This window comes from Oncorhynchus mykiss, chromosome 20, assembly GCF_057628025.1.
Source record: "Oncorhynchus mykiss isolate SJ-2025 chromosome 20, ASM5762802v1, whole genome shotgun sequence".
NCBI lineage: Eukaryota > Metazoa > Chordata > Actinopteri > Salmoniformes > Salmonidae > Oncorhynchus > Oncorhynchus mykiss.
The window spans coordinates 43,909,008-43,934,203 of record NC_143041.1 but is presented as its reverse complement, the minus strand read 5'-3'; the positions used below and the strand labels follow the sequence as shown (position 1 = coordinate 43,934,203).

General features: G+C 41.9%; 1 long non-coding RNA gene across 1 annotated transcript; it reads left to right on the top strand.

Annotated features, from left to right (window-relative positions):
* Nucleotides 1-15,251: 15,251 nt before the first annotated feature.
* LOC110499601 (uncharacterized) lies at nt 15,252-18,934 on the top strand. Its single transcript, XR_002469991.3, has 3 exons — nt 15,252-15,324; nt 15,432-15,485; nt 18,354-18,934. It is a non-coding gene; the product is annotated as an uncharacterized LOC110499601 (long non-coding RNA).
* The last annotated feature ends 6,262 nt before the right edge of the window (nt 18,935-25,196 follow it).

The following is a 25,196-nucleotide window of genomic DNA, read 5'->3' as shown; positions in this document are numbered from 1 at the left end:
TTGGGGGATTTATAATTCATTTGAAAGAGCAGACTGTTACTGGCATTATAAACATATGTATGGATGTTGTATATTTTCAGCAGTGCCATCAAACGAGGTCCTTGGTAAACAGAGCTCAGACAATGGCTGTGTCCACACAGTGAAGGAACATTCTGTTAAAGAAATATCAACACAGAAGACACGAGCAGTGTCTCTAAAGCTATTTTGTCGCTGCTGACAAAAAAACAAACCGTGTGTCCACTCCCACTCTCCATACCTACTGGTAGCTCACATAACCTTGGGGGTATGCAGAAGAGATGCCAGAATTATTTTGAGCCGAGGTCATTCAGGTGTAAAAATAGAAAGAAAGAGTTAAGGCAGATGTCTACTACCTACAGCCAGTTGTGCTGTTAGAATACATGTACAAGAGCTCCGGTTTAATGAGATTCTAATATGTTTCATGTGTAAGTAGTCTGTTAGAAGAATAACTCATCTCTGTACAATATCAATTTGTATATACACTGGAGTGTACAAAACATTCGGAACACCATCCTAATATTGAGTTGGACCTCATTTTGCCCTCAGAACAGCCTCAGTTCGTCAGGGCATGGACTCTACAAGGTGTCTAAAGCGTTCCACAGGGATGCTGGCCCATGTTGACTCCAATGCTTCCCACAGTTGTGTCATGTTGGCTGGAAGTCCTTTGGGTAGTGGACCATTTTCGATACACACGGGAAACTGTTGAGCGTAAAAAACCCAGCAGCGTTGCAGTTCTTGACACAATCACACCGGTGCACCTGGCACTTACTACCAAATAAAATAAAATCCAATTTTATTGGTCACATGTGCATTTTTAGCAGATTTTATTGTGGGTGTAGCGAAATGCTTGTGTTCCTAGCTCAAACAGTGCATTAGTATCTAACAATACACACAAATCTAAAAGTAAAATAATGGAATTAAGAAATCTAAAAATATTAGGACGAGCAATGTCGGAGTGGCATTGACTAAAATACAGTAGAATCGAATACAGTATTTACACTACCAGTCAAAGGTTTTAGAACAACTACCCATTCAAGGGTTTTTCTTTAGTTCTACTATTTTCTACATTGTAGGATAATAGTGAAGATATCAAAACTGCGAAATAACACATGGAATCATGTAGTAACCCCAAAAAAGTGTTAAACAAATCCAAATATATTTTGGATTTGAGATTCTTCAAATAGCTACCCTTTGCCTTGATGACAGCTTTGCACACTCTTGGCATTCTCTCAACCAGCTTCACCTGGAATGCTTTTCCAACAGTCTTCAAGGAGTTCACACATCCTTCACTCTGCGGTCCGACTCATCCCAAACCATCTCAATTGGGTTGAGGTTGAGTGATTGTGGAAGACAGGTCATCTGAGGCCGCACTCCATTACTCTCCTTTTTGGTCAAATAGCCCTTACACAGCCTGGAGGTGTGTTGGGTCATTATCCTGTTGAAAAACAAATGACAGTCCCACTAAGCCCAAACCAGATGGGATGGTGTATCGCTGCAGAATGCTGTGGTAGCCATGCTGGTTAAGTGTGCCTTGAATTCTAAATAAATCACAGACAGTGTCACCAGCAAAGCACCCCCACACCACCTCCTCTATGCTTCACAGTGGGAACCACACACCATCACACCTCCTCCTCTATGCTTCACAGTGGGAAATAGACATGTGGAGATTATACCTTCACCCACATCGCGTCTCACAAAGAGATTGTCCTCAGCACAAGGTACACCTGTGTAATGATCATGCTATTTAAACATCTTCTAAATATTCCACACCTGTCAGGTAGATGGATTATCTTGCCAAAGGAAATTGCTCACTAACAGGGATGTAAACAAATGTGTTCACAAAATTGGAGAGAAATAAGCTATTTGTGCATATGGAAAAATGTTCTTTTCAGCTCATTTTCTTTTCAGCTCATGAAACATGGACTTTACATGTTGCGTTTATATTTTAGTTCAGTATAGAGCAGAGCTGCAGCTCAACATGAACACCATGGGGAAATCAGCTTTTTGCCCCTGACTTGAGAAGAGAAGAGGATATGTACTTATAGATAGATACATGAAGAAGAAGAAGATTGTATAAAGCACATTGTTTTGTACTTGTGCAGAGACTTTAGCTACACCATTAAACCTTTCCAGTTGTTTTTACTGTCACTTACAAACAACTAAGGGGGAGAAGAGATTTTTTTTTTTTTTTTTTTACAGTATTTTACCGTAATTTTAGGGGGCATAAAAGGTATAATATCACTTTCACTTCAAGAGGCCTTAACAAAGGCTCCCTCACTGGCAGTGAATACAGGGTAAAACAGGCCAAAGGACGTGGCAAATAGTGACACTTGCCACCACTCCAATCTGTCCCCTATACACATTTACGTGTAGAAACACTGCTACGACCAATCAGTTTAATTGGCACAGGACTCTCGCTCACGGGCGGCACAAATTTAGCCTCTTTATTAGCCTCAAAATATGTTAAGGAGCCAGGAACACACCTCTTGCACTAAGATGCAGTGCCAGTAGGGAGACCCAAATGCTGTGGGGTTACAGTAAAGTACTGTTAAACCAAAGTTTATTTGGAATTTACAGTATAACTTACTGTTTATGCCTAAAAAAAAAAAAATCACCAAGAGTGCATTGCCATATACTGCAAATAATGAATACATGTTTTATTGTATAATACTGTCAAAACAACATTCTACAGTCTCTCTCTCTCTCATGGATAAAGCTATCAAAATGTTGCAGTGCACTTCCATATGCTACTCCAGGCCTCTTTTACGAAAGGTCACAGAAACAGATTTGCTCTCAATGACTCGTCCCCACGGACATGACAATAATTCTCCATAGCCCACCACTGAGCATCACATTAAATCTCTACACCCCGACTGTAATTAAAATAATCAGCTGCAGCTGCATTGCTAATGGTTTATTTACAATGACAATGACTAGGATAAATAAGTCTGATCTCTAGCCAATGCCGAGAGCAGAATCAGTCCAAGCTAAACGAACGCAAATATATACAGTATGAATAATATATGAGGCTTTTCGCATTCCCAGTGTGTAAATGTTGCTCTCGTTTGAAGGAAAAAAAAAAAGGGATATATTTTATATATTATACAGTATTAGTTATACTGTATAAAACTGTATATATAGAATACTGATTCTGAGGAAAGAAATGTGTTTTATTTGAGAGTTACTGTATTAAAGACAAGTTATTGTAAACTGTATGGCACTTTCATCTGGACTACCTGATTGGTTATACATACAATGAATACATACACTACCCCAGACCAAAGGGATTGAAGTGCTAATCTCAAAATATGTGTTTTTGTGTTGTTTATGAATGGGGTTGAGGGCAGAGCAGATGGATGTAACAGGTGGATAAATATAGTTGTGTTTTATTGAATAGTATTGTGCCGTACTCTATCATATCATATTGGAATCTCTAATAAAAATGCCAATGTCTGACTCCAATAGCAGACTAAGTAGGAGGTCTACCACCAACAGGAGATTCATTCCACCACCATCACCAGCACCACCCAGACAGCAAGACAAGCCCTGGGGCAGCAGCACAGACAACTGTTTTGGAGGGCTCTGAGAGGCAGACATGGACCAAACCAGGGACCCGTGGCCATATGGACGAGGTCCAGCCCAGGATCTAAACAGGAGACGTACTCAAATCAAATCAAATTTCATAAGTCACATGCGCCGAATACAACAGGTGTAGGTAGACCTTACAGTGAAATGCTTACTAGCAGTTTCAAAAAACACGGATAAGAATAAGAGATACAAGCAACAAGTATTTAAAGAGCAGCAGTAAAAAATAACAATATATACAGGGGGGTGCCGGTACAGAGTCAATCTGTGGGGGCACCAGTTAGTTGAGGTAGTATGTACATGTAGTATGTACATCTATGACATGGTGGCTGGAGTCTTTGACCATTTTTAGGGCCTACGCCGCCTGGTATAGTGGTCCTGGATGGCAGGAACCTTGGCCCCAGTGATGTACTGGTCACTTTGCACTACACTCTGTAGTGCCTAGGCAATTGCCATACCAGGCAGTGATGCAACCAGTCAGGATGCTCTCGATGGTGCAGATGTGGAACCTTTTGAGAATCTGAGGACCCATGCCAAATCTTTTCAGTCTCCTGAGGGGGAGTAGGTTTTGTCGTGCCCTCTTCACGACTGTCATGGTGTGCTTGGACCAAGTTAGTTTGTTGTTGATGTGGACGCCAATGAACTTAAAGCTCTCAACCTGCTCCCCTGCAGCCCCGTCGATGAGGATTGGGGTGTGCTCTGTCCTCTTTTTTTCTGTAGTACACAATCATCTCCTTTGTCTTGATCACATTGAGGGAGAGGTTGTTGTCCTGGCACCACACGGCCAGGTCTCTAAACCTCGTCCCTATAGGCTGTCTCGTTGATGTCGGTGATCAGGCCTACCACTGTTGTGTCATTGGCACATTTAATGATGGTGTTGGAGTTGTGCCTGGCCGTGTGGTCATGAGTGAACAGGGAGTACAGGAGGGGGCTAAGCACGCACCCCTGAGGGGCCTCTGTGTTGAGGATCAGCGTGGCGGATGTGTTGTTACCTATCCTTACCACCTGGGGGCGGCCAGGATCCATTTGCAGAGGGAGGTGCACCCCTGAGGAAACTTTGAGGGTACTATGGTGTTGAACGCTGAGCTGTAGTCAATGAACAGCATTCTCACACGCGTGTTCCTTTTGTCCAGATGGGAAAGGGCAGTGTGAAGTGCAATAGAGATTGCATCATCTGTGGATCTGTTAGGGCGGAATCCAAATTGGAGTGGGTCTAGGCTTTCTGGGATGATGGTGTTGATGTACATACAACTCTCCTTCCGTGGCCTTCAATTGCTCTTAAATACAAGTAAAACTAAATGCATGCTCTTCAACCGATCGCTGCCTGCACCTGCTCGCCTGTCCAACATCACTACTCTGGACGGCTCTGACTTAGAATACGTGGACAACTACAAATACCTAGGTGTCTGGCTAGACTGTAAACTCTCCTTCCAGACCCACATCAAACATCTCCAATCCAAAGTTAAATCTAGAATTGGCTTCCTATTTCGCAACAAAGCATCCTTCACTCATGCTGCCAAACATACCCTTGTAAAACTGACCATCCTACCAATCCTCGACTTCGGCGATGTCATTTACAAAATAGCCTCCAAAACCCTACTCAACAAATTGGATGCAGTCTATCACAGTGCAATCCGTTTTGTCACCAAAGCCCCATATACTACCCACCATTGCGACCTGTACGTTCTTGTTGGCTGGCCCTCGCTTCATACTCGTCGCCAAACCCACTGGCTCCATGTCATCTACAAGACCCTGCTAGGTAAAGTCCCCTCTTATCTCAGCTCGCTGGCCACCATAGCATCACCCACCTGTAGCACGCGCTCCAGCAGGTATATCTCTCTGGGCACCCCCAAAACCAATTATTTCTTTGGCCGCCTCTCCTTCCAGTTATCTGCTGCTAATGATTGGAACGAACTGCAAAAATCTCTGAAACTGGAAACACATCTCCCTTACTAGCTTTAAGCACCAACTGTCAGAGCAGCTCACAGATTACTGCACCTGTACATAGCCCACCTATAATTTAGCCCAAACAACTACCTCTTTCCCTACTGTATTTATTTATTTTGCTCCTTTGCACCCCATTATTTCTATCTCTACTTTGCACATTCTTCCACTGCAAATCTACCATTCCAGTGTTTTACTTGCTATATTGTATCTACTTTGTCACCATGGCCTTTTTTGCCTTTACCTCCCTTATCTCACCTCATTTGCTCACATCGTATTTAGACTTGTTTATACTGTATTATTGACTGTATGTTTGTTTTACTCCATGTGTAACTCTTTGTCGTTGTATGTGTCGAACTGCTTTGCTTCGTCTTGGCCAGGTCGCAATTGTAAATGAGAACTTGTTCTCAACTTGCCTACCTGGTTAAATAAAGGTGAAAAAAATAAATAAAAATGTCAGCTATGACCAGCCTTTCAAAGCACTTCATGGCTACCAACATGAGTGCTACGTGTCAGCAGTCATTTAGGCAGGTTACCTTAGTGTTCTTGGGCACAGGCACTATGGTGGTCTGCTTGAAACATGTTGGTATTACAGACTCGGACAGGGAGAGGTTGAAAATGTCAGCGAAATACACTGGGCCGTGGAGGCGCACTGGAGGTCTCGAGCATAGAGCTGGTACGACCCGTCCTGGCTGGATGCTTACTTTCGCCCGGCAAATGCGGTGCGCTGGCAGAGAGCGCACAGGCCTGTGAATGCTCACTGGAGACACATAACACAGTGCCTGACCGGTCACACGCTCCCCACGGTAAGCACGGGGAGTTGGCTCAGGTCTAAACCCTGACTCCGCCAATCTCCACGTGTGCCCCCCCAAAAAATATTTTTTTTGGAGCTGCCTCTCAGGCTTCCGTCGTTGACTTAACTCTTCGTATCGTCACCGTTCCTCTCTCACTGCCTCCATCTGCTTCCTTGGGACGGCGATCCTTGGACGGGGTGAATAGTTATGCACGCTTAAGTTTTCTGTTTTTTTTTGGTCTTATTTCTTGTTATTATTATTTCTTCTTGTTTTTTTTTTTTTTTTTTACCTTTATTTAACCAGGCAAGTCAGTTAAGAACAAATTCTTATTTTCAATGACGGCCTAGGAACAGTGGGTTAACTGCCTGTTCAGGGGCAGAACGACAGATTTGTACCTTGTCAGCTCGGGGGTTTGAACTCGCAACCTTCTGGTTACTAGTCCAACGCTCTAACCACTAGGCTACCCTGCCGCTTGTTTCACAATATAAAATATTTTTCATCTTCATCAAATGATACAAACAACTGTTTTAATTCCATATTGTAAGGCAACAAAATATGGAAAATGCAATGGGGGCGAATACTTTCGCAAGCCACTGTACATAAGACCACTTAGAAGATGCTTCTACATTTGTAGTATGTGCTGTATGTGTTAGTCTGTGCTGTATGTGTTGGTATATGCTGTGTGTGTTGGTATGGGTTACTATGTGCTGTATGTGTTGATATGTGTTGGTATGTGCTGTATGTGCTGTATGTGTTGGTATGTTATGGTATGTGCTGGTATGTGTTAGTATGTGTTAGTATGTGTTAGTATGTGCTATATGTGTTAGTATGTGTTGGTACGTGCTGTATGTGTTAGAATGTGCTGTATGTGTTAGTATGTGTGGTATATGTTGGTATGTGTTGTATGTGCTGTATGTGTTGGTATGTGCTGTATGTGTGGTATATGTTGGTATGTGCTGTATGTCTTGGTATGTGTTAGTATATGCTGTATGTGTGGGTTTGCTGTATGTGCTGTATGTGTTGTATGTGCTGGAATGTGCTGGTATGTGCTGGTATGTGTAAGTATATGCTGTATGTGTTGGTATGTGTGGTATATGTTGTATGTGTTGGTATGTGTTGGTATGTGTTGGTATGTGCTGTATGTGTTGGTATGTGCTGTATGTGTTGGTATGTGCTGGTATGTGTAAGTATATGCTGTATGTGTTGGTATGTGTGGTATATGTTGTATGTGTTGGTATGTGTTGGTATGTGCTGGTATGTGCTGGTATGTGCTGGTATGTGTAAGTATATGCTGTATGTGTTGGTATGTGCAGTATGTGTTGGTATGTGTTGGTATGTGCTGTATGTGTTGGTATGTGCTGGTATGTACTGGTATGTACTGGTATGTGTTAGTATGTGCTGTATGTGCTGGTATGTGTTGGTATGTGCTGGTATGTGCTGGTATGTGTTGGTATGTGTTGGAATGTGCTGTATATGTTGTATGTGTTGGTATGTTCTGTATGTGCTGGTATGTGCTGTATGTGTTGGTATGTGCTGGTATGTGCCGGTATGTGCTGGTATGTGTTGGTATGTGCTGTATGTGCTGTATGTGTGGTATGTGCTGGTATGTGTAAGTATATGCTGTATGTGTTGGTATGTACTGTATGTGTTGGTATGTGCTGGTACGTGCTGGTATGTGTTGGTATGTGCTGTATGTGTGGTATGTGCTGGTATGTGCTGGTATGTGTAAGTATATGCTGTATGTGTTGGTATGTACTGTATGTGTTGGTATGTGAGTAATGTGTAGGTATATGCTGTATGTGTTGGTATGTACTGTATGTGTTGGTATGTGCTGTATGTGTTGGTATGTGCTGGTATGTGCTGTATGTGTTGGTATATGTTGGTATGTGTTGTATGTGCTGTATGTGTTGGTATGTGTGGTATATGTTGGTATGTGTTGTATGTGCTGTATGCTGTTGTTGGTACGTGCTGTATGTGTTAGAATGTGCTGTATGTGTTAGTATGTGTGGTATATGTTGGTATGTGTTGTATGTGCTGTATGTGTTGGTATGTGCTGTATGTGTGGTATATGTTGGTATGTGCTGTATGTCTTGGTATGTGTTAGTATATGCTGTATGTGTGGGTTTGCTGTATGTGCTGTATGTGTTGGTATGTGCTGTATGTGTTAATATGTACTGTATGTGTTGGTATGTGAGTAATGTGTTGGTATATGCTGTATGTGTTGGTATGTACTGTATGTGTTGGTATGTGCTGTATGTGTTGGTATGTGCTGGTATGTGCTGTATGTGTTGGTATATGTTGGTATGTGTTGTATGTGCTGTATGTGTTGGTATGTGTTGTATGTGTTGGTATGTGCTGTATGTTTTGGTATGTGCTGTATGTGTTGGTATGTGTTGGAATGTGCTGTATATGTTGTATGTGTTGGTATGTGTTGGTATGTTCTGTATGTGTTGGTATGTGCTGTGTGTGTTGGTATGTGTTGGTATGTTCTGTATGTGTTGGTATGTGCTGTATGTGTTGGTATGTGCTGTATGTGCTGTATGTGTTGGTATGTGCTGGTATGTGCTGGTATGTGTAAGTATATGCTGTATGTGTTGGTATGTACTGTATGTGTTGGTATATGCTGTATGTCTTGGTATGTACTGTATGTGTTGGTATGTGAGTAATGTGTTGGTATGTGCTGGTATGTGCTGTATGTGTTAGTATGTGCTGTATGTGTTGGTATATGTTGGTATGTGTTGTATGTTCTGTATGTGTTGGTATGTGCTGTATGTGTTAATATGTGCTGTATGTGTTGGTATATGTTGGTATGTGTTGTATGTGTTGTATGTGTTGGTATGTGCTGTATGTGCTGGTATGTGCTGTATGTGCTGTATGTGCTGGTATGTGCTGGTATGTGTTGGTATGTGTTGGAATGTGCTGTATATGTTGTATGTGTTGGTATGTGTTGGTATGTTCTGTATGTGTTGGTATGTGCTGTATGTGCTGGTATGTGTGGTATGTGCTGGTATGTGTAAGTATATGCTGTATGTGTTGGTATGTACTGTATGTGTTGGTATGTGAGTAATGTGTTGGTATATGCTGTATGTGTTGGTATGTACTGTATGTGTTGGTATGTGCTGTATGTGTTGGTATGTGTTGGTATGTGCTGTATGTGTTGGTATGTGTTGTTTGTGCTGTATGTGTTGGTATGTGCTGTATGTGTTGGTATGTGCTGTATGTGTTAATATGTGCTGTATGTGTTGGTATATGTTGGTATGTGTTGTATGTGTTGTATGTGTTGGTATGTGCTGTATGTGTTGGTATGTGCTGTATGTGCTGATATGTGTTGGTATGTGTTAGTATGTGCTGTATGTGTTGGTATGTGTTGTATGTGTTGTATGTGTTAGTATGTGCTGTGTGTGTGGGTATGTGCTGTATGTGTTGGTGTGTGTTGGTATGTGTTAGTATGTGTTGTATGTGTTGGTATGTGCTGTATGTGTTGGTATGTGCTGTATGTGCTGATATGTGTTGGTATGTGTTAGTATGTGCTGTATGTGTTGGTATGTGTTGTATGTGTTAGTATGTGCTGTGTGTGTGGGTATGTGCTGTATGTGTTGGTGTGTGTTGGTATGTGCTTTATGTGTGGGTATGTGCTGTATGTGTTGGTATGTGCTGTATGTGTTAGTATGTGCTGTATGTGTGGGTATGTGCTCTATGTGTTAGAATGTGTTGGTATGTGCTGTATGTGTTGGTATGTGTTGTATGTGTTAGTATGTGCTGTATGTGTGGGTATGTGCTGTATGTGTTGGTGTGTGTTGGTATGTGCTGTATGTGTTAGTATGTGCTGCATGTGTTAGTATGTGCTGTATGTGTTGGTTTGTGCTGTATGTGTTGGTGTGTGCTGGTATGTGTTGGTATGTGTTAGTATGTGTTGTATGTGTTAGTATGTGCTGTGTGTGTGGGTATGTGCTGTATGTGGTGGTGTGTGTTGGTATGTGTTAGTATGTGCTGTATGTGTGGGTATGTGCTGTATGTGTTAGTATGTGCTGCATGTGTTAGTATGTGCTGTATGTGTTGGTTTGTGCTGTATGTATTAGTATTTGCTCTATGTGTGGGTATGTGTTGGTATGTGCTGTATGTGTGGGTATGTGCTATATGTGTTGGTATGTGCTGTATGTGTTGGTATGTGCTGTATGTGTTGGTGTGTGCTGTATATGTTGGTATGTGCTGTATGTGCTGGTATGTGTTAGTATGTGCTGTATGTGTGGGTATGTGCTCTATGTGTTAGAATGTGTTGGTATGTGCTGTATGTGTTGGTATGTGTTGTATGTGTTAGTATGTGCTGTATGTGTGGGTATGTGCTCTATGTGTTAGAATGTGTTAGTATGTGCTGTATGTGTGGGTATGTGCTGTATGTGTTAGAATGTGTTGGTATGTGCTGTATGTGTTAGTATGTGCTGCATGTGTTAGTATGTGCTGTATGTGTTGGTTTGTGCTGTATGTATTAGTATTTGCTCTATGTGTGGGTATGTGTTGGTATGTGCTGTATGTGTGGGTATGTGCTATATGTGTTGGTATGTGCTGTATGTGTTGGTATGTGCTGTATATGTTGGTATGTGCTGTATGTGTCGGTATGTGTTAGTATATGCTGTATGTGTGGGTGTGCTGTATGTGCTGTATGTGTGGTATGTGCTGGTATATGCTGTATGTGTTGGTATGTGTGGTATATGTTGGTATATGCTGTATGTGTTGGTATGTGTGGTATGTGTTATATGTGTTGGTATGTGCTGTATGTGCTGTATGTGTTGGTATGTGTGGTATGTGCTATATGTGTTGGTATGTGTTGGTATGTGCTGTATGTGTTGGTATGTGCCATATGTGTTGGTATGTGCTGTATGTGTGGTATGTGCTATATGTGTTGGTATGTGCTGTATGTGCTGGTATGTGTTAGTATATGCTGTATGTGTGGGTGTGCTGTATGTGCTGTATGTGTGGTATGTGCTGGTATGTGTAAGTGTATGCTGTATGTGTTGGTATGTGTGGTATATGTTGGTATATGCTGTATGTGTTGGTATGTGTGGTATGTGTTATATGTGTTGGTATGTGCTGTATGTGTTGGTATGTGTGGTATGTGCTATATGTGTTGGTATGTGCTGTATGTGTTGGTATGTGCCATATGTGTTGGTATGTGCTGTATGTGTGGGTATGTGCTGCATGTGTTAGTATGTGTTGGTATGTGTTAGTTTGTGTTGGTATGTGCTGTATGTGTTGGTATGTTCTGTATGTGTTAGTATGTACTATATGTGTTATTATGTGTTGGTATGTGCTGTATGTGTTGGTATGTGCTGTATGTGTTAGTATGTGCTGTATGTGTTGGTATTTGCTGTATGTGTTGGTATGTGCTGTATGTGTTGGTATGTGCTGTATTTGTGGGTATGTGCTGTATATGTTAGTGTGTGCTGTATGTGTTAGTATGCGCTGTATGTGTTAGTATGTGCTGTATGTCTTGGTATGTGCTGTATGTGCTGGTATGTGTTGGTATGTGCTGTATGTGTTGGTATGTGCTGTATGTGTTGGTATGTGCTGTATGTGCTGTATTTGTGATCCTTTGAACCCATGACCTTGGCATAACACAGGAGGACCACCCTTTCATCACGTTGACAGGCTCACCTATTATTAAGTTCAATGTATGAAGTTTTGACAAGCCCACTGGCGACATCTTCTGTCACAAGAATGTGGGATCAAGTCCCGCAGGGATCACATGCAAATACTAAAATGTTCTTTATGCACTTACTGTATAGTAAGTCACCGTATTAAAAATGTCTGCTGCACAGCAAATTCTCCATTGTTAAATCAACACAGAGTGTTAAATTGAACACTGGCCCAGTGTCTATACAGGGCCACACTTTTCAGTGTTGAATACACACACTGCTTAGTGTAAATCGTTATTTGCATATTTCCCAGAGTGCCTTTCATTTCTGGTGAATTTAAGTTACTAACCATGACTGTATTTGTTAGTGACAGAGACTTGGTTGTTGCGGTCTCTTTTTTTTTACCTGTTATTTGGCCCCCAGCAATTGACATCCTAATTGATTATACTAACATTAAAATTACATTCATTACAACTAATTAATTAGGCCTTATTCTGAGGGCATAGTTTTACCTTAATTTGGTGGCCTGAAACTCAAGGGTTTCCAAATCACATTATGACAGCTTGCAAAGTGACGTGTAATTCCTATTGGACTCCAGTCAGTGGCGACATCCAACATTGTATATTTCGATTCGCCCGGAACCTGTATTCAGAATGACTGCAGGATTGGGAAGGCAAAGATATGAGACAACATAAACCATCTAAACTGGAACAACCATTTCAGTAACGGGTGCCATGAATCCAAGTAACAGATTGGATTCGTTTAGACAAATTTATGTTGTTTACAGTACCTTCAAGAAAGTATTCACACCCCTTGACTTTTTCCACATTTTGTTGCGTTACATCCTGAACTTAGAATGGGTGAAATGGAGACACAATACCCCATAATGTCAAAGTGTAATTATGTTGTTTGATTTAAAAAAAACAAACAAATTAATTAAAAATTAAAAGCAAAACTGCTTGAGTCAATAAGTATTCAACACCTTTATTATGGCAAGTCTAAATAAGTTCACATAAGTTGCATTGGACTCACTCTGTGTGTAATAATAGTGTTTAACATGATTTTTGAATGACTACCTCATCTCTGTAACCCACACATACAATTAATTATCTGTAAGGTCCCCCGAGAAGTGAATTTCAAACACATATTTAACCACAAGGACTTTTTTTTGTACGATTTAATTTTGTATCTTTTATAAACAATACAAAACGTACAGATACAAACAACAACATCATACAAACATCCACAACATCACCCCTGCCCAGACCCCCCCCCCCCCCCCCTGCTCACACCCTCATCTCAGGTGCCCATATCACTCTCCGCCACATGGCCTCAAACTGCGCCATTTTGTTTCTCTCCGTAGCCCCGCACACACACACCTTTCAACATTTACTTAATATTAGTTAATAAAGCATTTGATCTTTCCATTGTGTTAACGATGGAGGATTGGTTGATTTCCAGTTTAAGTAAACATTTTTTTTAAAAAGATGATTGACGAGAAATGTATAGTCCAACCCATCAGGTATCTCACTGCACCCTCATACGCCATTGTCTCGAAATATGCAGACCGACGGATCTTTCCCTAAGAGATTGTCAGTTGGATAGGCTCTCTGCCTGGGTTTAGTATATCTTCCCTATCATATGAACATCATTTTCTAACTCAAATAAGATTGTGTTGACGTCCAAAAGATTTAAAATCAACATTTTAAGTTGAATGTATTTAAAAAAAATATCTACATTGGTTAATCCAAAATGTATTTTTAAAGCTGTCACAGAACTAAATGTTTTCTCTATTCCCAGGTCATTTACGGTTTCTATACCATTCGTTTTCCACGTGGATCCATTTATATGCGAACTATGAAATGATTCATGTTCTTAACCTTTGAAAATAGACAAGTAAAAAAAGAAGACCAGGGAGGTTTTCCAACATTACTGAGTAGCACTCGACATATTTTCAAGCATTGTGGTGGCTGCATCATGTTATGGTTATGCTTGTAATCGTTAAGTACTGGGGAGTTTTTCAGGATAAAATAAATAAATGGAATGGAGCTAAGCACGGGCAAAATCGTAGAGGAAAATCTGGTTCAATCTGCTTTCCACCAGACACTGTGAGATGAACTCACCTTTCAGCAGGATAAATGCCTAAAACACAAGGCCTAAATCTACACTGGAGTTGCTTACCAAGAAGACAGTGAATGTTCCTGAGTGGCTGAGTTACAGTTGTGATTTAAATCTACTTGTAAATCTATGACAAGACCTGAAAATGGTTGTCTAGTAATGATCAACAACCAATTTGACAGAGCTTTAAGAAATACAAAAATAATCATGTGCAAATGTTGCTCAATCCAGGTGTGGAAAGGGCTTAGAGACTTACCCGGAAAAACTCACAGCAGTAATTGCTGTCAAAGGTGCTTCTGCATTGTATTGACTCAAGGGGCAGCAGCGTAGCCTAGTGGTTAGAGTTTTGGACTAGTAACCGAAAGGTTGCAGGATTGAATCACCGAGCTGAAAATGTACAACATCTGTCGTTCTGCCCCTGAACAAGGCAGTTAACCCACTGTTCCTAGGCCGTCATTGAAAATAACTATTTGTTCTTAACTGACTTGCCTAGTTAAAAAAAAGAATAATAATACTTATATAAATGAGATATTGCTGTATTTAATTTTCTATTTTAACTATTTCTAAAAACATGTTTTCACTTTTTCATTATGGTATTACCCTTTGTGTGTAGATGGGTGAGAAAGAAAAATAATAAATTATCAATTTTAAAGTCAGGCTGTAACAACAAAATGTGACAATATACATTTATAAATCAATGTACATGAAAAAATACATATTGAAACAACCAATTCTAAAAAAAATCAACCTGCAATAGAGCATCCTGGGAAATATGATAATTATGGGTGTGGTTTTACTTTAACACTGGTTATTAACAACAACAATGGGGTTCTTTTACACCAATTATTGTTGATTTAACACTTAAACTAGAAACGTTAGACTGAAAAATCAACACTAGATACATTTGTTGTGTAAGGAGTGATGTGAGTCGAGGGGGCATGAGTTGATGGTTTGAACCAGAGAAGAAAATACCTCTTTTACAGGGTTGGGGTCAATTCCAATTCTGTCAATTCAGGAAGTATACTGAAATTCCAATTACATTTCAATTCAGGAAGTAGACTGAAATTCCAATGTTTGTCGATGGTTTTCCTTTACTTCCTGACCTGAATTGACTAAACTTGAATTGAAATGAACCCTGACCTCGTGATTTTCTGTGTCTTTAGGTATGCAGCCAAAGACAAGAGGACAACTCCAGGCTCATCACATAACCCACATCCTGAACGCAGCGGACGGTAAGTTTAACGCAAACACGGGCTACTACAGGGTCACTACAATCCCCATGGACTGGAGCCATTCCAGATGGCCTCCTTTGACCTCTGCCCCTTCTTCTGCTCTGCAGTCAAATTCATCAAGACCGCCCTGAGCTCGCCCAACGATAAGCAATCAATCAAAGGTATTTCAGAAAGACCTTTTTTACATCATCGGTTGGCGCAAAGTGTTTTACAGAAGCTTTTTACCATGTTGAAGGCTTTCTGTTGTACCATGCAGAAGGCTGTCCTGTTGTACCATGCAGAAGGCTGTCTGTTGTACCATGCAGAAGGCTGTCTGTTGTACCATGCAGAAGGCTGTCTGTTGTACCATGCAGAAGGCTGTCCTGTTGTACCATGCAGAAGGCTGTCTGTTGTACCATGCAGAAGGCTGTCCTGTTGTACCATGCAGAAGGCTGTCTGTTGTACCGTGCAGAAGGCTGTCTGTTGTACCGTGCAGAAGGCTGTCTGTTGTACCGTGCAGAAGGCTGTCTGTTGTACCATGCTGAAGGCTGTCTGTTGTACCATGCAGAAGGCTGTCTGTTGTACCATGCAGAAGGCTGTCCTGTTGTACCATGCAGAAGGCTGTCCTGTTGTACCATGCAGAAGGCTGTCTGTTGTACCATGCAGAAGGCTGTCCTGTTGTACCATGCAGAAGGCTGTCTGTTGTACCGTGCAGAAGGCTGTCTGTTGTACCGTGCAGAAGGCTGTCTGTTGTACCGTGCAGAAGGCTGTCTGTTGTACCATGCTGAAGGCTGTCTGTTGTACCATGCAGAAGGCTGTCTGTTGTACCGTGCAGAAGGCTGTCTGTTGTACCGTGCAGAAGGCTGTCTGTTGTACCGTGCAGAAGGCTGTCTGTTGTACCGTGCAGAAGGCTGTCTGTTGTACCGTGCAGAAGGCTGTCTGTTGTACCGTGCAGAAGGCTGTCTGTTGTACCGTGCAGAAGGCTGTCTGTTGTACCGTGCAGAAGGCTGTCTGTTGTACCGTGCAGAAGGCTGTCTGTTGTACCGTGCAGAAGGCTGTCTGTTGTACCGTGCAGAAGGCTGTCTGTTGTACCGTGCAGAAGGCTGTCTGTTGTACCGTGCAGAAGGCTGTCTGTTGTACCGTGTAGAAGGCTGTCTGTTGTACCGTGCAGAAGGCTGTCTGTTGTACCGTGCAGAAGGCTGTCTGTTGTACCGTGCAGAAGGCTGTCTGTTGTACCGTGCAGAAGGCTGTCTGTTGTACCGTGCAGAAGGCTGTCTGTTGTACCGTGCAGAAGGCTGTCTGTTGTACCATGCAGAAGGCTGTCTGTTGTACCGTGCAGAAGGCTGTCTGTTGTACCGTGCAGAAGGCTGTCTGTTGTACCGTGCAGAAGGCTGTCTGTTGTACCATGCAGAAGGCTGTCTGTTGTACCGTGCAGAAGGCTGTCTGTTGTACCGTGCAGAAGGCTTTCTGTTGTACCATGCAGAAGGCTGTCTGTTGTACCGTGCAGAAGGCTGTCTGTTGTACCGTGCAGAAGGCTGTCTGTTGTACCATGCAGAAGGCTGTCTGTTGTACCATGCAGAAGGCTGTCTGTTGTACCATACAGAAGGCTTTCTGTTGTACCATGCAGAAGGCTTTCTGTTGTACCATGCAGAAGGCTGTCTGTTGTACCATGCTGAAGGCTGTCTGTTGTACCATGCTGAAGGCTGTCTGTTGTACCAGGCAGAAGGCTGTCTGTTGTACCATGCAGAAGGCTGTCTGTTGTACCATGCAGAAGGCTGTCTGTTGTACCATGCAGAAGGCTGTCTGTTGTACCATACAGAAGGCTTTCTGTTGTACCATGCAGAAGGCTTTCTGTTGTACCATACAGAAGGCTTTCTGTTGTACCATGCAGAAGGCTGTCTGTTGTCCCATGCAGAAGGCTTTCTCTTTTACTCTATACAATTACCTCTAAATTTACCATTACATTGTTTGTGAATTAATTGTATATTCAAACATCATTCGTCTGTCAGTTCCAACAACATGCAGCAATCCTCCCTTCCATTCCATTAGCAGTTAAAATGCAAATCACAAACCTGCTAAAACATAACATTAAGCTAATATTGTACCCCATAAGTCGGGGACCTTGGACAGGGCAATATCAAGCTAATATCGTACCCCACAGTGACCTCATAAGCCAGGGACCTTGGACAAGAAAATTGTTTTTAAATGGATTGCCCTGGTAATTTGTCAGCAACACTTTCATTGGACATGGAAATTACACAATTATGTTCGTGGCCTTGTGTTGTAACAGAGTTGCTACTTCCTGTCCCTGTTATGCAGTGATCCAATCACATGGCAGTAATTAGATGATATCTGTGTCCCAAATGGCACCCTGTAGTGTACTATGTAGGGAATAGGTTTATATTTGGGACGCACATGATGCCTCCCCTCCCCTCCTTCACATGTTGGCTGGCTGATCTGACTAGTGCTTCAGTGTGTATCGGGGCCTACAGTAATCCCTAGCAGAAACACAGGCTGGAAGACAGTTCAATTACCCGCTCCTATGGGCCCTAAACCCCAAAGTAGGATAAGGGAAACCACGGATTACCGTGTTGCAACATTGTTGAAAGAAAACTTTTGGGAGGAAAGCATTTTTTTTTTTTTAAGTACTCCATTTTGATATTAAGCCTACAGGTCTGTAATTCAGAGTTTGACACAATATGAAATGAACAACAAGTAATCCGTGTTCTTCTACTACATGAATGGGATACCTTTAAATGAATCCCCTGTTGCTAGGGATTCGGCTGAGTTGAGACATCACTTAGGTAGTGAATGAAATTACGTTTGATTTTTCAGACTTTACAGTGAAATGACTTACTTTACTTTTACTTAACCAACAATGCAGTTAAGAAAAATACCTTTTTTTTTTTTTAAGTAACAATGTAATTTTATTACCTATGTATTTAAGTATTACACATGAAATGGAATTATCTTTGTACCTGTGTCGTCTTCTTCTAAATATAACTAAATGAGAGCTGACTAAGTGCACCTACCTTTCTTCGCTCCCCCAGGCCTGGCAGGTGTTGGTCCACTGCGCTGGGTCTGAGTCGCCCCTCCAGTCTGGTCCTGGCCTACCTGATGATCGATGAGGAACTGACCTCTGGTGGAGAGGATACCATCATGGCCGCAAACAGGAACACCTGTGCCGATGCTGGATTCCCTGGAGCAGCGTTGAGACCTGGACAGACATCTCCAATACCAGATGACAATGAGGACATCTATAGGCCCTTTTGGACATACTATAGTCTGGTAATCTAGTAGGAGACAACTGTACTGTATACTCATACTGTAGTCTTGTAGGAGACAACTGTACTGTATACTCATACTGTAATCTGGTAGGAGACAACTGTATACTCATACTGTAGTCTGGTAGTCTAGTAGGAGACAACTGTACTGTATACTCATACTGTAGACTGGTAATCTAGTAGGAGAGAACTGTACTGTATACTCATACTGTAGTCTGGTAGTCTGGTAATCTAGTAGGAGACAACTGTACTGTATACTCATACTGTAGATGGTTGAGCTGTTTTATTCTTCAGTGTAAAGACAATTTTCAGAAATAAATTAACACATTCAGCTTTTATCATTCAAAGACTTGTGTGAGATAACAGTTGTTTCACAATGAGAAGAAACATGTCCACATACAGACACAACGCACAAAACCATGGAAACATAAGTACCGAACACTCGTTAATTACCACCAACGCCCTTCTTTCTACAACAACCAACATTACAAATGACAGATTGTGAAGAGCACCAAGTGCTAATGACGACATTCTGAAAAACAGGTCCTCTAATTAGTTTCAATTAGCAGAATCACATCTGGAGGGGCACATTGGTGTTGTTCTGGTCTCTCTACCACCTGCTGTTAATGTGTTACAACAGCAGGTCCCTGGCCTCCAACACTGTTCTGCCATCAGAGAGAAACACAGCCCAGAACCACCCACCCTGCCTGGGCCAAGGGATTCTCAGCTTCTCCCCAACACTGCATGTCTACGCCAACTGTACCCAGGGGCAGACTGGGATCAGAAATCGGCCCTGGCACTTTAACACATGGCCCCCTTTTTTTTTTATCCCTTGAGGCCGCGACACATTGAGGCTCCCGTTATTAACCAAATAATTATCATTTTGCAAAAACAACCCAAGTTTAACAGGGCTACCGGGCTAAAAATGGACCAGCCTATCTGGCATTTGCCCGAAATGCCAGATGGCCAGTCCGCCAGACTGTACCATCTGAACACATCCTTATCTCTGGAAAGGATGGGGGGGAGTGGGATGAATAATGACTCATGGTATAAATGTGAAAGACTATTGCTGTATATTATCGCTCTCTAATACAACAGCCCTACCATATATTATTTTGATTCTATCTTCGCTTGATAGAAATATATCTATACAGACAGATGGAGAATAATAGAGAACAACATGTAGGTTACATCGATGTGTCTTCTGCACGCATACCTTTATCCAGAAATAGCATCAACACTTATTAAATCACTTCATCTCTCAGAATAATGCGTCTTAAAAAAAAACTTTAAAAAAAACCCTGTTGAAATCTACACGGAAGCTGTTAAAACTGTAAATGTCTCACAGTAAAGAGGGATGATATACTATGACAGACATATGGTTCAACTGTGGTTCAAAGGCTTGTATACAGGTGATCCAGAGCAAAAACTGTGAGAAGCAAGCAATGGAGCCATCTTACGAGACGCTAGCTCTCCAGAGCGCCGTACTGTGGAGAGAGCAACGCTCGTTGTACGTCACAGGTGACATGATTTCACCGTCAGAATGAATGTCACGGAGCATGAAGATCTGAAAGACAGAAGAGGGAATTGGTGTAAAAAAAAAAAAAACTGAAAATCTGACAAGTGTACAATGCTTCATTTCAACTCGTTTCCACGGCGCAATCATGATCCTTAATCTGTTCTTTGGCTGGCATTGAGGAGCCCTTAGAAGATCAGCGAGAACTCAAGCCCTGTACCATTTTATACAGAGCATCATCCTTTCCCTATTTTAACACGTTTCAATGATCTTTCATCCTAGAAATACACATCAAAAGTTACATATTTCTTTGACAATATAACCTGTGAGATATACTGCTTCTATATAGAATGACGCACAGAGTCCCACGGCCCTTGCTTGAAGACTGTGAGATGTAAACTGACAGAATTCGAACAGACGCTTGGCATTCCCTGTTCACTGGAGTGCAATATGTCTTTTGGCGTGGCTAAGCACAGCACAGCTGCAGAGAGTACAGTTACCAGCTCTGTTCAGGATTTTATGTCACCTTTATTTAACTAGGCAAGTCAGTTAATTAAGAACAAATTCTTACTTACAATGACGGCCTATGGGACTCCCAAGCACGGCCGGTTGTGATACAGTCTGGAATCGAACCAGGGTCTGTAGTGACCCCTCTAGCACTGAGATGCAGTGCCTTAATTAAACCCCGGTACCACTAGGGAGTCCAGGATGGCATCATAGTCCCCATGTAGTGCATTAGTTTTAGACCAGGAATAGGGTGTAATTTGGGACTATTACTGAGGAGGTTTTTCCACTACAGTCACTAAGTTCAGGGGGCTTCCCTGCCTGCCACATACTAGTCCTAAATATATCCCTTCCATTTGATGCCTGTCCTGTCACTGGCCAGTTATACAATCCGACAGACTCCACTCAGGCTCCCAGAATTAAAAGCAGAATTAGAACTGTTTGACAACATGTTAAAAAGGACACACACGATTAGCTACACACGCTATTATACAGTGCCTTCGGAAAGTATTCAGACCCCTTGACTTTTTCCACATTTTGTTACATTACAGCTTTATTCTACAATTTATTAAATTGTCCCCCCCCCCCCCCTCATCAAACCTACACACAATACCCCATAATGACAAAGCAAAAACAGTTTAGAATCTTTTGCTAATTTATTACATGGAACACCTGGCAACAAAGAATCACATACGTTTAGAATTGTTTTATTTTTATTGTCAAATATTTTGTGTTTTGGAATGTGTCTACCACTTCAAGGATGTCGTTGTGGAAATATGTCATTCCACTTCTCTATTTTAATTATGTCCATTTTTGATTTCAGTCTTTTCCATTCTTTGATTAATTCATTCCATCCCCCAAAAATTATTATCACCGCCTGTAGGATTAATTTATAAAGTCGCATTATTTACCTAGCTTGAGTGCCAGTCTGTTTGCGTTGTCATGCCAACTCATTGTCACTCATTGTAATTCCAAAATGTTTTGGCTTGGCAATTCCGTAAGGAGTTGACAAGAGAGGACAGACTGGTACCCAGTTTATTATTGACTTTCTGTTCCTGTTAAACATGTGCACAGTATTATATCTGGGTATTACTGTAATACATAACAGTTACCTACGGTCTGATGTGTTAGTCTCCCACCTGAAGTCACTGTACATCTTTAGCCTGGGATTTGTTCCAGGAAACCTCAGACAATAACAGTAGGTTACTCACGCTGACTCGGTGAGTGAATTTATTAGGAAGTGTTGGAGATTTTTATGTATTCTTTTATTTCACCTTTATTTAACCAGGTAGGCCAGTTGAGAACACCTTTATTTAACCAGGTGGGCCAGTTGAGAACACCTTTATTTAACCAGGTGGGCCAGTTGAGAACACCTTTATTTAACCAGGTAGGCCAGTTGAGAACAAGTTCTCATTTACAACTGCGACCTGGTCAAGATAAAGCATAGCAGTGTGAACAGACAACACAGAGTTACACATGGAGTAAACAATTAACAAGTCAATAACACAGTAGAAAAAAAAGAAAAAAGAGTCTATATACATTGTGTGCAAAAGGCATGAGGAGGTAGGCGAATAATTACAATTTTGCAGATTAACACTGGAGTGATAAATGATCAGATGGTCATGTACAGGTAGAGATACTGGTGTGCAAAAGAGCAGAAAAGTAAATAAATATAAACAGTATGGGGATGAGGTAGGTAAAATTGGGTGGGCTATTTACCAATAGACTATGTACAGCTGCAGCGATCGGTTAGCTGCTCAGATAGCAGATGTTTGAAGTTGGTGAGGGAGATCAAAGTCTCCAACTTCAGCGATTTTTGCAATTCGTTCCAGTCACAGGCAGCAGAGAACTGGAACGAAAGGCGGCAAAATGAGGTGTTGGCTTTAGGGATGATCAGTGAGATACACCTGCTGGAGCGCGTGCTACGGGTGGGTGTTGCCATCGTGACCAGTGAACTGAGATAAGACGGAGCTTTACCTAGCATGGACTTGTAGATGACCTGGAGCCAGTGGGTCTGGCGACGAATATCTAGCGAGGGCCAGCCGACTAGAGCATACAGGTCGCAGTGGTGGGTGGTATAAGGTGATTTAGTAACAAAACGGATGGCACTGTGATAAACTGCATCCAGTTTGCTGAGTAGAATATTGGAAGCTATTTTGTAGATGACATCGCCGAAGTCGAGGATCGGTAGGATAGTCAGTTTTACTAGGGTAAGTTTGGCGGCGTGAGTGAAGGAGGCTTTGTTGCGGAATAGAAAGCCGACTCTAGATTTGATTTTAGATTGGAGATGTTTGATATGAGTCTGGAAGGAGAGTTTACAGTCTAGCCAGACACCTAGACACATATTCTAGGTCGGAACCATCCAGGGTGGTGATGCTAGTCGGGCGTGCGGGTGCAGGCAGCGAACGGTTGAAAAGCATACATTTGGTTTTACTAGCGTTTAAGAGCAGTTGGAGGCCACGGAAGGAGTGTTGTATGGCGTTGAAGCTCGTTTGGAGGTTAGATAGCACAGTGTCCAAGGAAGGGCCAGAAGTATACATAATGGTGTCGTCTGCGTAGAGGTGGATCAGGGAATCGCCCGCAGCAAGAGCAACATCATCGATATATACATTGATATATACTCACTGTGACTATTAAAACCTTCCCTAACCAGAAACCGTGGCTTGATGGCAGCATTTGCGCAAAACTCAAAGCATGAACCACTGCATTAAATTATGTCAAGGCGACTGGAAACATGACCGAATACAAACAGTGCAGCTATTTCCTCTGCAAGGCAATCAAGCAAAGCATCAGTACAGAGACAAAGTAGAACGGTTCAAACACAAGATGAATGTGGCAGGGTACAATCACAGATTACAAAAAGAAAACCAGCCCTGTCGCGGACATCGACGTCTTGCTCCCAGACAAATTAAACAACTTCTTTGCGCGCGTCGAGGACAATACAGTGCCACCGACGCGGGCTGCTACCAAAAACTGTGGGCTCTCCTTCTCCATGGCCAAAGAGAGTAAAACATTTAAATGTGTTAACCCTCGCAAGGCTGCTGGCCCAGACGGCATCCCCAGCCGCGTCCTCAGAGCATGTGCAGACCAGCTGGATGGTATATTTACGGACATATTCAATCAATCCCTATCCCATTGTCGTGACGTATTATTAGTTAATGTGACGACTGTTGTTCATCGAATGATTAAAGTTTCTAATTGCGTGATTAACTGAATCAAGCAATTATTAACTCATTAACCTGAGTTTCTATTTCCCAAATTAACTCAAAGAATATCAGAATATCGATTTTACAACAGCCGCTAATTAACCAGTTGCCTCTACAGTCTCGTTCTGAACGTCGTATAGCCCGTGAATCTGCACGGACCCGGGTCTCACCAATGAATTCGTACCACACCAATCTTAGTTTAATATTTATTTACTAAAAAGCTAAAATTATGATAAAAAGATATACATAGACAAAACACATTATAGAAAATTGATTAGAACTTAGTATAACGGGCCAACACACTATGGCGCGTGTTACCCACAATGGGGATTTCAAAGAGAGAGAAAAAAGAAAGTACACCAGAGAAATATACATTTGGGTGAATTTGTCAGGTATGCTATTCTAACCCTAGCCTTGCCCCAACTGGAGCTTTTATGGGTCAGAATATAATGATGTAATTACGTGGGGATGATCTCCGAGGATTCTCTGCGTGGACCGTTCAGGGGAACGTTCAGGCTGCTCGATGACGCACTTCTCCGGCACAGCTCTCTGATCGTCCTCCCGATGTCAGTGTGCTTTTGGCTTAGGAGTCTGTTCCCTCACCCTTGCTCTGGAAGGGGTCTTCTGAGGACAGACAGCTCTGTAGCTCAGAGCTCACAGCGTTGGAATGAAACCGTGTAGATACCACGAGTCGATGGGAGATGGAGGCTAGGTGGTTCAACTTGAATTCACCCGCTTAGACACAGCTACTCATCCGTAGCTTGGGTAGAAAAATATTTATTTGTCTTCAAACTTGTTTTGGGTTCGTTGACTTTTTAGACTTTGGCTGCAGCTTGGGTATCGCAGTCTTCTCTGGAAATTCTTTACTCACAGGTTTTATACCCTTGGGTCAGAAGTGGGCGTAACCGCCTTTAGGGCAATTCTCTGGGCGTACCAAGTTATGAGGGCAAGGTCTAGATTTGACTCAAATCCAATTTTAGACAACTAACTTCACATTTCATCTTCCCCAAAACATTCTCTTTGATTTGGATATTTTCCATACAACGTACAATGTATAAACATCAAACATATACTAGGAAAACTCTTCACGTTACAATGTTTTTGTAATAACGTCATCTATTAACCTTTAATAACAAAACAAAAATGACATACATTTTCATATTCCATCTATCGTCATGACCACCATTGTGGCTGACGGAAACCATTGTTCCAAAGTCCCTTTATTTCATGTTTAATGTTCTGAGGCTGGGTCTCCATAGTAACAGGACAAAGGAAATTGTCTGTGGCCTGAGATTTACCAAGGGCGTGAGGGGTCATAAAACCCCAACATCTTCAGACCCCTAGATCTCTCCTCCTCTGTTGGGGTTGAGAGATAATCTGTAG